General features: G+C 41.4%; 1 protein-coding gene across 2 annotated transcripts in view; it reads left to right on the plus strand.

The window, feature by feature from the left end:
• Nucleotides 1-12,318, plus strand: part of LOC125763492 (uncharacterized) — a 57,979-nt gene that overhangs the window by 31,608 nt on the left and 14,053 nt on the right. For both annotated transcript variants that reach the window (XM_049426742.1, XM_049426743.1), the window contains exon 3: nt 8,406-8,641. The gene's annotated coding sequence lies outside the window, so the exon portion shown is untranslated. The remainder of the gene's footprint in view (nt 1-8,405; nt 8,642-12,318) is intronic.

Consider the following 12,318-nt stretch of genomic DNA (forward strand, 5'->3'; position numbering starts at 1 on the left):
AATAAATAAAACATACTATTCTACACTTTTGCACAAAATGTTATACTTGGCAAGAAAAAATGTTTTTGGGTTAGGGTTTTTTTGTGGTTAAAACTTTTCTTTGTTACTGCAAAACACACTATAAATGTCCTGATTGTCCTGAGGAGCTGGTTGAATCATTACCTCTTTGTTTGAGTGAATAAGACTGCCAAAGACTGGCGTAAGCAAAGGCGTCTCTGAAGGACAAAAACAGAACCCATAAATAGCCAACGTTGACGAGGCAATGATCGATTTATGGCTGACCTTGGTCAAAATGGTATGGAGGAAAGTAGAATTGTACCAGTATCGCACTGTATCTCATTCGCTAGCTTGTACGTTTTGCCTAGCTAGAAGGCAATAACTATTTGTATATTCTCCCTCAGGGCGAGACTGTGATACCCCAACCGAGAGCTGAAATGATTATTAGGTTGGTGATTTTATTAATCTGTAGAAAGCAACTTAGCTTAGAAATGAGTAAACATTTAATTAACATATTTGCTTTTTATGAAGCAAACATAATGCTGCTATTGATTATGATTTAATCAAATTTCCATCAAACTCCTGTACACCCCACTTCCAAGCACGATTTTCCTTCGGGAAAAGGGCGAGTTCGATTAAACAAATTGTGACCAAGCTGTTTTTTTGTTGTTGCGCCCGTTAGGATTAAGCTGTTGTGGTCGGTGAAGGTGGAAACGATTCGGCGTAATTGCACAGGCGAGCTGCTTGTTTATTGCTTTCGTGCAATAAAGAAACCATACCATCGGGCAACATATTTTCCTACGATAAGCTTATGTATTCGATTTTAATATCTGCTCGGAATGAAGAGCAAATATTAAAATGGCTAATGGCAATGGCTAAAGCGATGGAAGAGTAAAAAATGATGAGCGATTCGATAACTTTAACCAAAATGATCCTATTTTCATTAGGAAATTTATAATACTTTGCAATTTTACGTCTTTTTATTAACTTGTTTGGGAAGAGTTTGAAGCTTTTTTATGATTGTAATTGATCCAGATTCGGACAAAAACCACGAAACCTTTGAAAGTTTCCATACCGCCTGTAACAATTTTCTTTCATCTCATTTTGTATTTTTAATTTTCGCCCATCTTTTCCGACTTTTGATTCCAGCGTACCAGCATTCGTTTGTTTTGGGTTCGTATTTCTTTTATTCTTCTAAAACGTATCATTTTTTATCGTCAAGCTTTGGGACGAGCTGGACAGTAGCACCTGGCGATTAATAATACGTTGAGAAGGGTCCCTAGCGTTAATTGTTCACCGCAACAGACAATACGGTCATCCTGGGTATGAAGGACCAACCGAAACAGTATGCATTTCCTGTTGGTATGAATTTAACGGTACGGTACGCTACTGTTTTAAACCTGTCGGCCCACTAGCACACGGTACCGCTGACGACATTGTATTCTGTTACCCTTTTTTTAGAAGGGAACTGATGGAAAAAAACCGGCAGGAAATTAAAGACTTCAACCTGAAGTCACATCGGTATTGTTCTGCCAGTCTCGTAGGTTTGAAATGGATCGTAGGGACCGTATCTTGTGGTTCTGTGCGCCGGGATTTGGGTCACCTGTCCGGCCGATGCGCCCATCAAGGATGCGAATGTTGTAGGGTGTTTGGTGCTGAGTTTCCCCTTTTCCTTTTGTACGGTTTCATCGACGTGTATCGTGTCTGTCATTTTGCATTATTAATGTTTCATTTATATGGCAAAGTATAAATAATAAGCAGTGCACTGTGGTGTAACGCAGCAAAAGTGATTCATATTTAAACCCAGATAGGTTCTTTCTATGATTTTTTTATAGCATTTGGTAGTAATATAAGGAAAATATCTTTAATATTTTTTTACCTGTACTAAAGACTGTAATTGGTATTTTCGGAATTATCTGATAGCAGAGCCAACAATGCAAAATATTTTTATTTTCACAAGAGTTCATCACTCGCACTGTAGACACACTTTCTTTACAGTTTTCAACGCATTAAATTGTGCACCATGGCGACACACAAAAAAACGCACTAGTACAGCAAGCATTTAATTTCTATTAGCTTTTCCGTTGCTTATCCCGTACACATTGTTGCACCGGGTTGGGTTGGGAAAATTACATTTTACATGTTTCACACCAGCTTGGCAATGAACGGCTACATTCTGTCTCGGGATGTTTCTTCTTCTAGAGTTGGAACCTCATTTGGTTACGATGCCACTGTTGTGCATTGTTTCGTTCCAAGATAGTTTTAAAAAGCGCTTCCCAAGCAAAATCGCATCGCGTTGCCGCGGGATGGATAGTTTACCGAATGTACCGTTCCCAGCAGCCTGGTATACATGTGCATAAACAATATAATAGAATCGTGATAAGAAATGTCAATGCGTTTTCATTTGCGTCTTTAATGTTGCCAGCAGTAAGCTAACAATATGCAGAACAGCACAAAAGAAGAAAGTTATGATTTTCGTAAAGATTTTAATTAAATTAACATAATAAAAGATGGTTCACTGTTGCGCAACAGCAAAACAGGAGAATATGAAGCGCACAGCTTCCAAATATTGTTTTGATCATAATCTGAGCGACATGTCAATTAGGGACGGGATTGTGCATAATCGTTCCGTGTGGACAACGCAGCTTTGAATCTTTGAACTGCCTAAATGATCTGCAGCTCGTTCGTATGTGGAGGAGCTCGTGTGTGTGTGTGTGTTAATTATCTCACGAAAAGCTCCGTTCTCTCGGAATGGGTGGTTCATGTTAATTTTATTAAAAGCCACAACACAATCAAGCCAAAATTTCTTTTTATTTCCATTACTGTGCTACCCGAACACACCCCTGCCCGAGAACGGCTGTTGGGAGGCATGGTGCAGGGTTGATGTGGGGAAGGGCTGGCTGATGGTTGGAAATTGTGTGTTTTTTTTAACCATTTTGTTCATTTTCATCTTTTACATGAATGCGGTGTTTTGATGTTTGAATGTTTGTGTCCGCGTGCCGCATGAAAATTCCCGGGGAAAATTAAAAGGTAAGGCGCGCACGAGCGCTCGTGCTCTTACGGTACCGGTCGTGCGGCAGTGGTAATTGGTGAAAAGGTATGCTTTATTTTCACCTGCCACTGGTCGCGCACCTGGTCGTACGTACAGCTCGGTTTACGAATGTAAATATTCCCGAACGTATAATAGCGACCTTGCTGTGTATGCCGGTCCTAACCCGGCATAGTGGAAATGGAATTGGAAAAATGCTAATGGAAAATGAAAGGAAAATTTGACCACCCTCAACGCTTTCGGATGGTATACTGGGTGTGTATGTGTGTGATTGTAAAAGTGGCTCCGAGCCAAATGGAAGGAAGCTTTCGATAGCAACCGACAGAGCAGCATGTGGAAGTTTGCAGGTGGTCCAATTTTCCCGGGAAAAAGCAAAGCAAACCGAAAATAAATAAACAGCTGCTGGGTTATATTGAATCAGTTTTCCACCCCTCACTGGTCTTTGCCATTACAATCATTTGGTGATGATTTATGCAGACGAGATGAGATGGTTTATGTTGTTTTGCGGTAGAAGGCCCACTGTTGTATCAATTTTCTTATTTGCATTTCAGTTTCTGCGATTGTACGACAGGCAACAAGTGTTTTGTCGAAAAAATTTGAATCTTTTTTATCAAATCTTTCTTTCTATTATACTATAAACGGAAGGAAATGAACGAGTACCTTCCCGGAACACATTCCCTTGACAAATAAAATTAAACTTTCCCATCAAACCAATGTCCAGCAACAGTGCTGCTGTAAGAGAGCGATTTATCTTCTTCTTCTGTCTCCATCTGACCTTCGCTAAAACATCTGTCGGTAACATAAACAAGGTACAATGTATTTTCCTTCCATTAACAGTTCGGCCGGCACTGTTCTTTCGGCAGGAAGGTAGAACAAACAAGCAAGACCGGAACATACTCGAAAGCGCGCGCGAAAGCTCAATCAAAACTTCATCCGCAACGGTTTATCATCGGTCCGTGGTACACCCAGCGTGTGCGTGTGTGTGTACGTGCCGATGTCTAATTAGCTGAAATTAATTGCGTTATAAACTGTATTTACTTTTCCCTTGAAACAGTGAGAGTGTCGACTACATAACTCCATCAGAGGTCTCTCACCCGAAAGAAGGGACGTGTGTCCGTAGTTGTTAAACGCCAACTTCTTGTTGGTGGAGTGCATTTTCATTAAAAGTTTCTATATAACACGATGTGATAAGGCAAAAAATACAAGGGTAGCATCTGGAAGAAACTCCCAGAGGAAAGGACAGCTTGTCGTTGCGGAGTAAGGCACATCATTCGGAAGATGTGCCCAGCCCGACAGTAAATGATGAGTAGGATGATGATGATAATAAAGAGGTACCTAACACCCGTTTGTTTTGTTGAGTCAAACGGTGGAAAATGCTAGAATTTTCTATTGTGGTTATGGATTTTGGAGCTTATTATGATATCAGTAATTAAAGTAAGAATTTTCCTCTCCAAAAATAAATAAAGACAAACATTGTTATACTTATTTCCAACAGTGTACCATTCTTCAGCACATCAAGCTCATCTGATTGTTTTATTAACGTCAGTTACGACTGCCAAACCCGTGCCACAGTGAAGTCATTTCAATGTCTTTTTTATTACTCTCTAATGATTTTACACGTGATTTACATTCGTTTTATGAAGTAAAAGCGTTCACGAAGCAAAAGCAAAAAAAAACATGAATTGAACCGTTTTGTGAAAGGAACCGCATGCTAATAACGTTTGAAATCACTTTGGTACAAAATGTAATGTTAAAGTAATGTAATACATAATCTGTTTTTCTTTCCTGCTCCAAACGATCATGCTGTGTCGGTCGGGAGTTTGTTTTTTTTTTTGTTTGGTGCAGCTTCTTCCGCACAAACAATATAAACTGTGGCATATTATTAGCAGCACTATTGCACGCCATCGCCTCGGTGCGGTAGTAATCATAATTTTCGGCAAATCCTTTACAACTGAACCCCTTTTAAGCGGTCTCATCAATCACTCGCAAGCCTCAGTAATTAGCTGGCGAAGTGGAGAATGGTATTTTCTCGACCAAACGGTACACGGGGCTCGACTTCATCTATTATGCACACTATTGGCGTGCAGCGATGCTTCTTCTGTCGCTTCCACCAGGTGTTTAGGTCGTGATGTGAGATTATGCTTCACTAAATGGATTCCCGCAACCTCCGGACAGAGAGAGCGAGAGAGAGCGAACCAAAACCCGCTATGCTGCTGATGGACCGAGGGTTTCAAAGCCAATAGACCTCAATAATAATATTTCGAGCAGTTTTAGCAGTAGCCTGAAGGGAAGTAACAAACGAAAAAAGCGAAACACTTAGAAATATAAAAACATTATATCTTCAAACTCCAAAGTATTTCATTAACAGGGTCTTCTTATAGGCACCAAACATTGTTGAATGCTGTGGTCCTACCCTTTATACCGACGGCTTCAATATCCCGCACGTACACTCACACTTTCCCCCCTCACAGATCGCACATAATGAGCACAATTTACGATCGCACATCGGCCGAAAAATTGCCAATCAGCGAACCGCGATCCTAAGAGGGCAGCATAAAGTGTTAAGCTACAGCATCATAACTTTCCATTTTAGTTTCGTTGTTGTTTTCTTCGATTCGGCACCATTTTGGTCTAGTTCCTAGCGGAATCTGTGTTGTGTGTGCCTGTGTGGACCACAGAAACAAGTTCATTAATGAAAACTGCGCCAATGGTGAAGAAAGATGCGTTCGAATTTCCTCGCTTCGGTAAGATTATTTCTCGTCGTGTGTCGCGAAACAAGTGGGATACTTGTTCAGACCAACAAGTAGTGACAGACCAACATGGGTCGAGCAGCTTTTAATTGGGCGAATAAAATTTAATTTCTACCATATTTATTTTAGCACATCTTTAAAGCTCCAATCCAAGTTGCTCATGGTAAGAATGGAAGGGAAAAAACAAGTAGTAGAAGACCAGGGGGCCATTTCACTCTCTGGTGGTCTAGCCGTTTACTTGAGGATTAATAAGGATGGGATTATTGGGATGATTTTAATGACCCTGCTCGAAGGATGATTATTATGAGCATACGATGAGGAGCAGGCTCTTGCATTCGTAGAAAGCAATCGATGGCATGGATGAAAAGTTGAAGATTGAAGCTTTCCCTATTGGTTATTTTGATAATGTTAGAGCTGCAAACATTTCTCGTCTCCTTCGTGCAAGCTTTTTCACATTGCGAATATAGGACAAATTTATTACGCTAATGTGGAACATGTGAATGTCACACGGAAAGCGAAAATTCATGTCACTGCAAATGTGCATCTTGCGTCAACGTACATGTAATTGCTTTCGCTGCTTGCTCTGGAGTATGTTGTAGCTTCTACCGGTGCCGGGGTTTTTTGGCTAATGAGCAACATATTGCGTTCTAAATTAGGTCGATTGAATCGTCGGTCGGTGAGACACTGAAGGTGCGGTTATCAACTTGCCATACCATTTAATGATCGTCATCAACAAAATCACAAGCAGAAGCAGATTTTTAGTTCGAGAGGTAACCCGAACGTTAGCACAAAATTTTCTCTGACATTTTAATTACTTCTTCTGGCTTAATTGTGGTGCCCTGGTTTTTTTTTCTATCGAGGCGGCAACATTGTTTTGGGATTGGGGTGATACTGTGGAAGGTAAAACAAAAGCACCAATGGGGAACAATTGGTGAAAATTAGCATACGAGAATGAGCGAACGAAAAATCAATCAATTAAAAAGCACCATCGTGCAGCCATGGGTGCAGGTTACAGTTACACTGAACAAGCCGATACTTTACGGTGGAAAACCACTACAACCACTTGACGCTTCCATCACGTATGAATGTTTGAACCCGTTCGTAATGCTACCCAAATGGAAGACAACAGCCACAGCTATATCGACCCACAAAAAAAAACTGCATACATCGGCTTGTTTTGGCGGTAGTGTGAGGTGTGCTTTAAAGCTTCAACGTTGCACATTCCATTCGCGAAAACGGCAGAGTAGATGCGCACTGAAAGCACACAAACTCGTTGGCTCGGTGAAAATGATACCGCATGCTCAGCGAAAAGGAAATGAAGCCTTTCCGTGAAGGACGTTCCATGCTTGGAGGGTGTCTTTGGCGTCGATTCACACCAGCGTGTGAATGAAGTGCGATGTGGCGAGTACTGGCGAACACTTTTGAAAATGCAATTGTGTTCCGTTCAGCTTTTTTTTGTTGTTTGCTTCCTCACTTACGGTGACATAAATGAACCTTAGAAAAGAAAACCCCCCAAGAGTGGATAAAAAATGAATAAAAGTCTCGAAATTCCACGACAATGCTTTTAGTCGGGTGGGAAAGTTTGTGTTTTCCACTGGGGAAATCTAAGAAAAATGTCTAAGCACCAGCGGCACTACAGAACTGTCACTATGTGCTTTCGTGTGTGTGTCCTATTTTGCAAGATCCCAAATCACTCCAGGAAGCCCCCGACGGAGGTTGTGTGACTCGAGTCGCTATCGGTAGCAGATGAACGGAATGCGATTAGATGAAGTGGAACGAGCTTCTGGAATGGCTTTCTGGCTTGGCCGGTGAAGGAAGCTATGAAAAAAAAAGGACGGAAGCATATTTGCGTCCGAAAGGATTTCTTAGTTACGTTCGTGCTGTTGTACCGTTGAAGAAGCACGGGAAACAATAAATCACACCGCATTTACAGCAATGTGGACGGCGTTGCACCTTTAAGTATTGCACGCTACCATTGCTTAATATTAGATAAGATCATTCTTCCTTCCTTTTCGGGATGGGATGCTTTAATGCTGGCAGGAAAGTTTTTTTGAGCCAGAAGATTATATTCCACGTTTAATCTTACCTGCAAATAGAGCGCGAAGAAAGAAAGTTCGCGTTTGACTAAGTATGGCGCCGGATTAAAAGAAGCTTTAGAGGAGAAGTTTAACTTAGCAGCTTCTTTATAAAATGATCTTCACCAGAGACTGTAGAAATTTGTTTAGTACTAGCGTAATGTCTTTGATTGTCTTTTGTTCGCCGAAAACGATATTTAAGCCGAGTTGTTACATTATTGCATACCTTTAGGCGTTTTTGTTTTTCAACAGTAATTTCTTTTCAATTTTAATGCGGTTCCTGCGGCACATTATAATTCTGCCCATTTGATCATATTGCATATTTTTTTGAATATTAATGACTGTTGAAAAAAAAAACTACTGACCTTCACTTTCTTTCGTGCCACGGTGCCAGCGATGTGTGACTTTACTTACATTTAATCCAACCGCAACCGAATGAAAGTGTTCTTTTGTTCTATGCTAAATGCAGTGTAATTTATTCATTTCAGTACGGTACCGCTCATTATGCTTATTTTTATGTTTTTATCCTTCCAGCTCCCGTACCACCCATCTTCGAAGTTGGGTGGATAAACTTTGTGGTTCGCTGATTCGCTGCCAAGAAACCACGGAAGGAACCGGCTGATTAAAGTCCTCAGCCACACCAGAAACAGACACAAAGGAGGAACATTTTTTTCCGGCATTTGTAGCAACCGTCTTTACCATCCGTCGTTCCACGTGACACGGGAAGAGTGGAAAACCCCGACCCGGGAAGCAAGGAGGCGCATTATCCAGTAAGTAAAATGTGTCATTTTGGTGTATTATGCGACGGTAGCCCGGAGGGCCGACTCGTTTGTCTAAGGCAGGGCCTCACATTTAGCCCCTCAAATGTCTTTAGCCTCTTTGTGACCATTTTCGTACGATTGTGTGTGCCTTGTTTTTGCCTCTTTCTAACCTTCCGATTGTTTCGTTTTGCGGTGTCGTGTGTCGGAAGATGGACCGAGCAGTTCGTGCTGGAGAAGCTAGCACCCCCCCACAAGACGCTTGATGACAAGCGGTTGTCAGTCTCGGTTTCCGGTCCGGTGGTTTTGCACGAGCTAACGAACTATCCGAGGAGGGAACTATTCCGTTTGCTCGGCCGTTGTGCGTGTCTTCGGGCAGCGTAGAAGACATTCTTTGAATGTCATGCAGTACAGGTCATGTTCCACTAGACTGAGCTCGATCCGATTAGCGGCTTGGCTTCGCGCGGGCTTTTTCACCGCATGATCGCCCCAAAACACCGTAAACTGCTCGGGTGCCCGATGGTGTGTGGTTTAGGAATGTGTTCTAAAAAACTTTTCCACACAAACGGCCACACGTTGGAGGTCTGTTTTAAGAGAAAGTGGACAAATATGGTGCTTTTTCGTGTACCGTACTGTTTTTTTTTGGTCGGAATGTTTATTTTACTATTTTTTAAATTTTTGCCTTCTCTTAACACGGTGTACGACTTTCTTGGTGGAGTAGCCAAATTCCAGCGTTCCCCTCCGGGGTTCCGGGATAATTGGTAATGTTTGCATTTTCCGTTAGAACGCACACTACAGGGAGCTTTACCGGTGGTTCTGCCAGCAGTTACTTTCGGTCGGTTTTTGGTTGTCATTCGTTAATGTCGTGTCCAGCCAGCCGTGGTAAGCTCGGAGTAATACCCGAAGTATGACCGAAAAACGTATGTCCAACCAAAAGAACCTGCTTAGGTCAATGTGCTAACGGCAAGCTTGGAACCATCTTCTCCATGCAACGATTTTATGTGTTTTTTTTTACTTTGAGATGCTGAAAAGTTGTACAAACAACATTATGTTGCGTTAAACACGACGTACGTGCATGTGCGTGCACGTACCGGATGATCACGAATCAGCGATGCACTGTCGACGGCGTAGTGGAACTACTTCTAGGCCAGAGAGTTAACCTGCCCGGCAGGGCATTGTGCCCGGTCCGTCTCTTCGAGAATCGAGCGCAGACAGAGACATGTTTGCTTGTACACACGACACAAGGTACCGTGGTGTGTTCGCTGGAATGCAAATGTTTGCTCTTTGCGGAGGATGAAACGAATGCTCCGAACGGCCCCGAAGGGATATTGGGGAAAAAATTTTATCGAAATTCCATCAACAAGTGGCATGGATGTTGGGCGTAAATTGATTTTGGAAAATCTTCTTTTCCGTTGAATTTATTTCAGCGAAATGCCAACGAAAAGTGATTTGATTTATTTACAGCCATTTTAGCGAATATTATTTGACGGAATACCTCACAAATACGAAGGCGTGTTTAAATTAAAGCTTACTTTTTTTTATTAATATTAGTTTTCTGTTCAATTCGTTTAACTTTCCATATTAAATTCATGTTACACAACGTCATGCTCTCTTCATAGCACTTAGCATAGCACCTAGCCTTCTAATCCCTATAAAGATTGTTTTGTAACAATACTTTCCCACTCCATTTTAACCTCATTGCTTAACAGCTTACACGCAGAATAAGCCCTGATTGCAAAACTTGTTAATTTACGGCCTTGGTTGCTGTTTTCCTTACGTGAAAAATCATCTTTCGGGTTTCGGCAAATGCCTTTAAAAGCAGAAATTTGTCACTCACCTACCACGCCATGTGCCAAAAAGAAGGGGGCGAGAAAACATTTTAGGTCCTATTTACGATGTCCTTTCCCCCCCCCCAAAAGTTGTCGTAGGTGTGTACGTACGTTGGGCTTGGACAAAATGTCTTAGTCATCGTTTTTCTATCTGTTGCTAGCCAAACAGTTTTGGAATGTGATCTCCAATTTGCCCTTCGGTCTGATTAATCTCCGTCCCTGCATCCCTTTCAGGTTCGCATCACCGTACTTGTTACGCTTACCGGCAACTCGTACGATGCGATGTCGCTTCCCCATCTGGGAAGGGAAAACTTTTAGGCTACCTACATCTTTTTTTCTGACAGTAGAGAGCTGTAGGTATTTGCTCAACCCATGCGGATGACCCTTTCTGGCCAGGGGGTTAGGTTATCATCAAAAATATCGTGCGAAAAACGTGCGTGGGAAAATGAGTTTAGTTTCGATCAGGCGATGGACATTCGGTTACGTGAAGTTGGAAAAATGTAACAAAAGATATGTGAGGATGGAAATGCAAAGCATAGAAAATTTTTCAACACAAGAAGAATAATTTTAATGTAATTTCAAAGATGTTTTCAAATCAACGCTAGTAAAATAAAAATACAACCTTCTCTTTTGCATACACAAAACAATAAGAAACGAAACAAAAGCTGATACAGTTATGACATGCTATCACATTTGTTTTGTTTTTTTGTTATTTTTCTGTCTTCAGCTTACAGCAAGAACAGCAAGAATGGTGTATAATGGAGATCCTCTTGCCATTGTTATGCTGTAGTAAAATAATAACTTTCAACCACACACCATTGTGTACTCGCGCAATTGTTACATTTGCATTCGTTGTCGGAAGCATTCGTGGTCCTGTTAAAAATAAAGCAGAAGCCTCTCCTATGTAGAGCAGAGATTCATTGTTGGAAACGAAAAGTGAGAGATTTATGATGAGTTTTCATCGTACAAAAGCTCATGAAAAGCATAAGAGTCGAAACCGCGACGAGGAAACAATGGAAAGCCAAAATATTGAACATATTTCGGTGTGTGTAAATACTACGAACAATGGATAACACTTCCTAACAGAAGCTACTAATCTGTACTGAAGTAGTTCAGTTAGCTTGTTAAAAACGTTTGATTGTAAAATGCAATTTCTTATCGTTCGAAATGAATATAAAATTGTAATATTTATTTAATAATAAGGGAAAACAAAAGAAGCTCTAGAACTCTAGAACTCTCAACCAAAATGTGAAATTTTATTAAGCTCCATCAAAATGTTTATCAGCTCATCAACTATAGCCATTTTATGGACATTAACATTCCCTTCGCTGGGTGGATTTTAGCTCCCGAAAGTAACGATAGCCATCAAATGCTTTTTAATAGTTGCACAAACACACATTTTACTTCCCCCCGTTTGGGGGAAGTGAAGGACCAGATTTGAGCTTCCATCTAATGGATTTCCAACTCGAAGGTTAACTCCCCAAAGGGCAACAGTCGAAACTAGGGGCTTACCATTCGAATGAAGCGGGTGGGCAGGATTTCGGATCGATCGTTAATCCCTCAACTCAAACAAATGGGCAGCAAAAACCACGATTAGCGGAGTTCGCAACAACAACACCGAGCAGTCTGATTAATACACCCCGGATATACCTTATCTATGCGTGAAAACCATAAATCACCGCCCTTGCGTACAATACGCAAAAGCCGAGGGTGTTCCGTTGAGATTCACACCCACCCGAAAAAAAAACCAGATACCCGTCCGAAGGTTCTGCAACAGGAGCCTGGGGATTTTAATATCTTCCGGGGCTGCTGGCGTACGGACACTTCCGTACATAACAGCAGGATTCTGTCCCAAAACAA

This window comes from Anopheles funestus, chromosome 2RL (genome assembly GCF_943734845.2).
Source record: "Anopheles funestus chromosome 2RL, idAnoFuneDA-416_04, whole genome shotgun sequence".
In the NCBI taxonomy this organism is placed as follows: Eukaryota; Metazoa; Arthropoda; class Insecta; order Diptera; family Culicidae; genus Anopheles; species Anopheles funestus.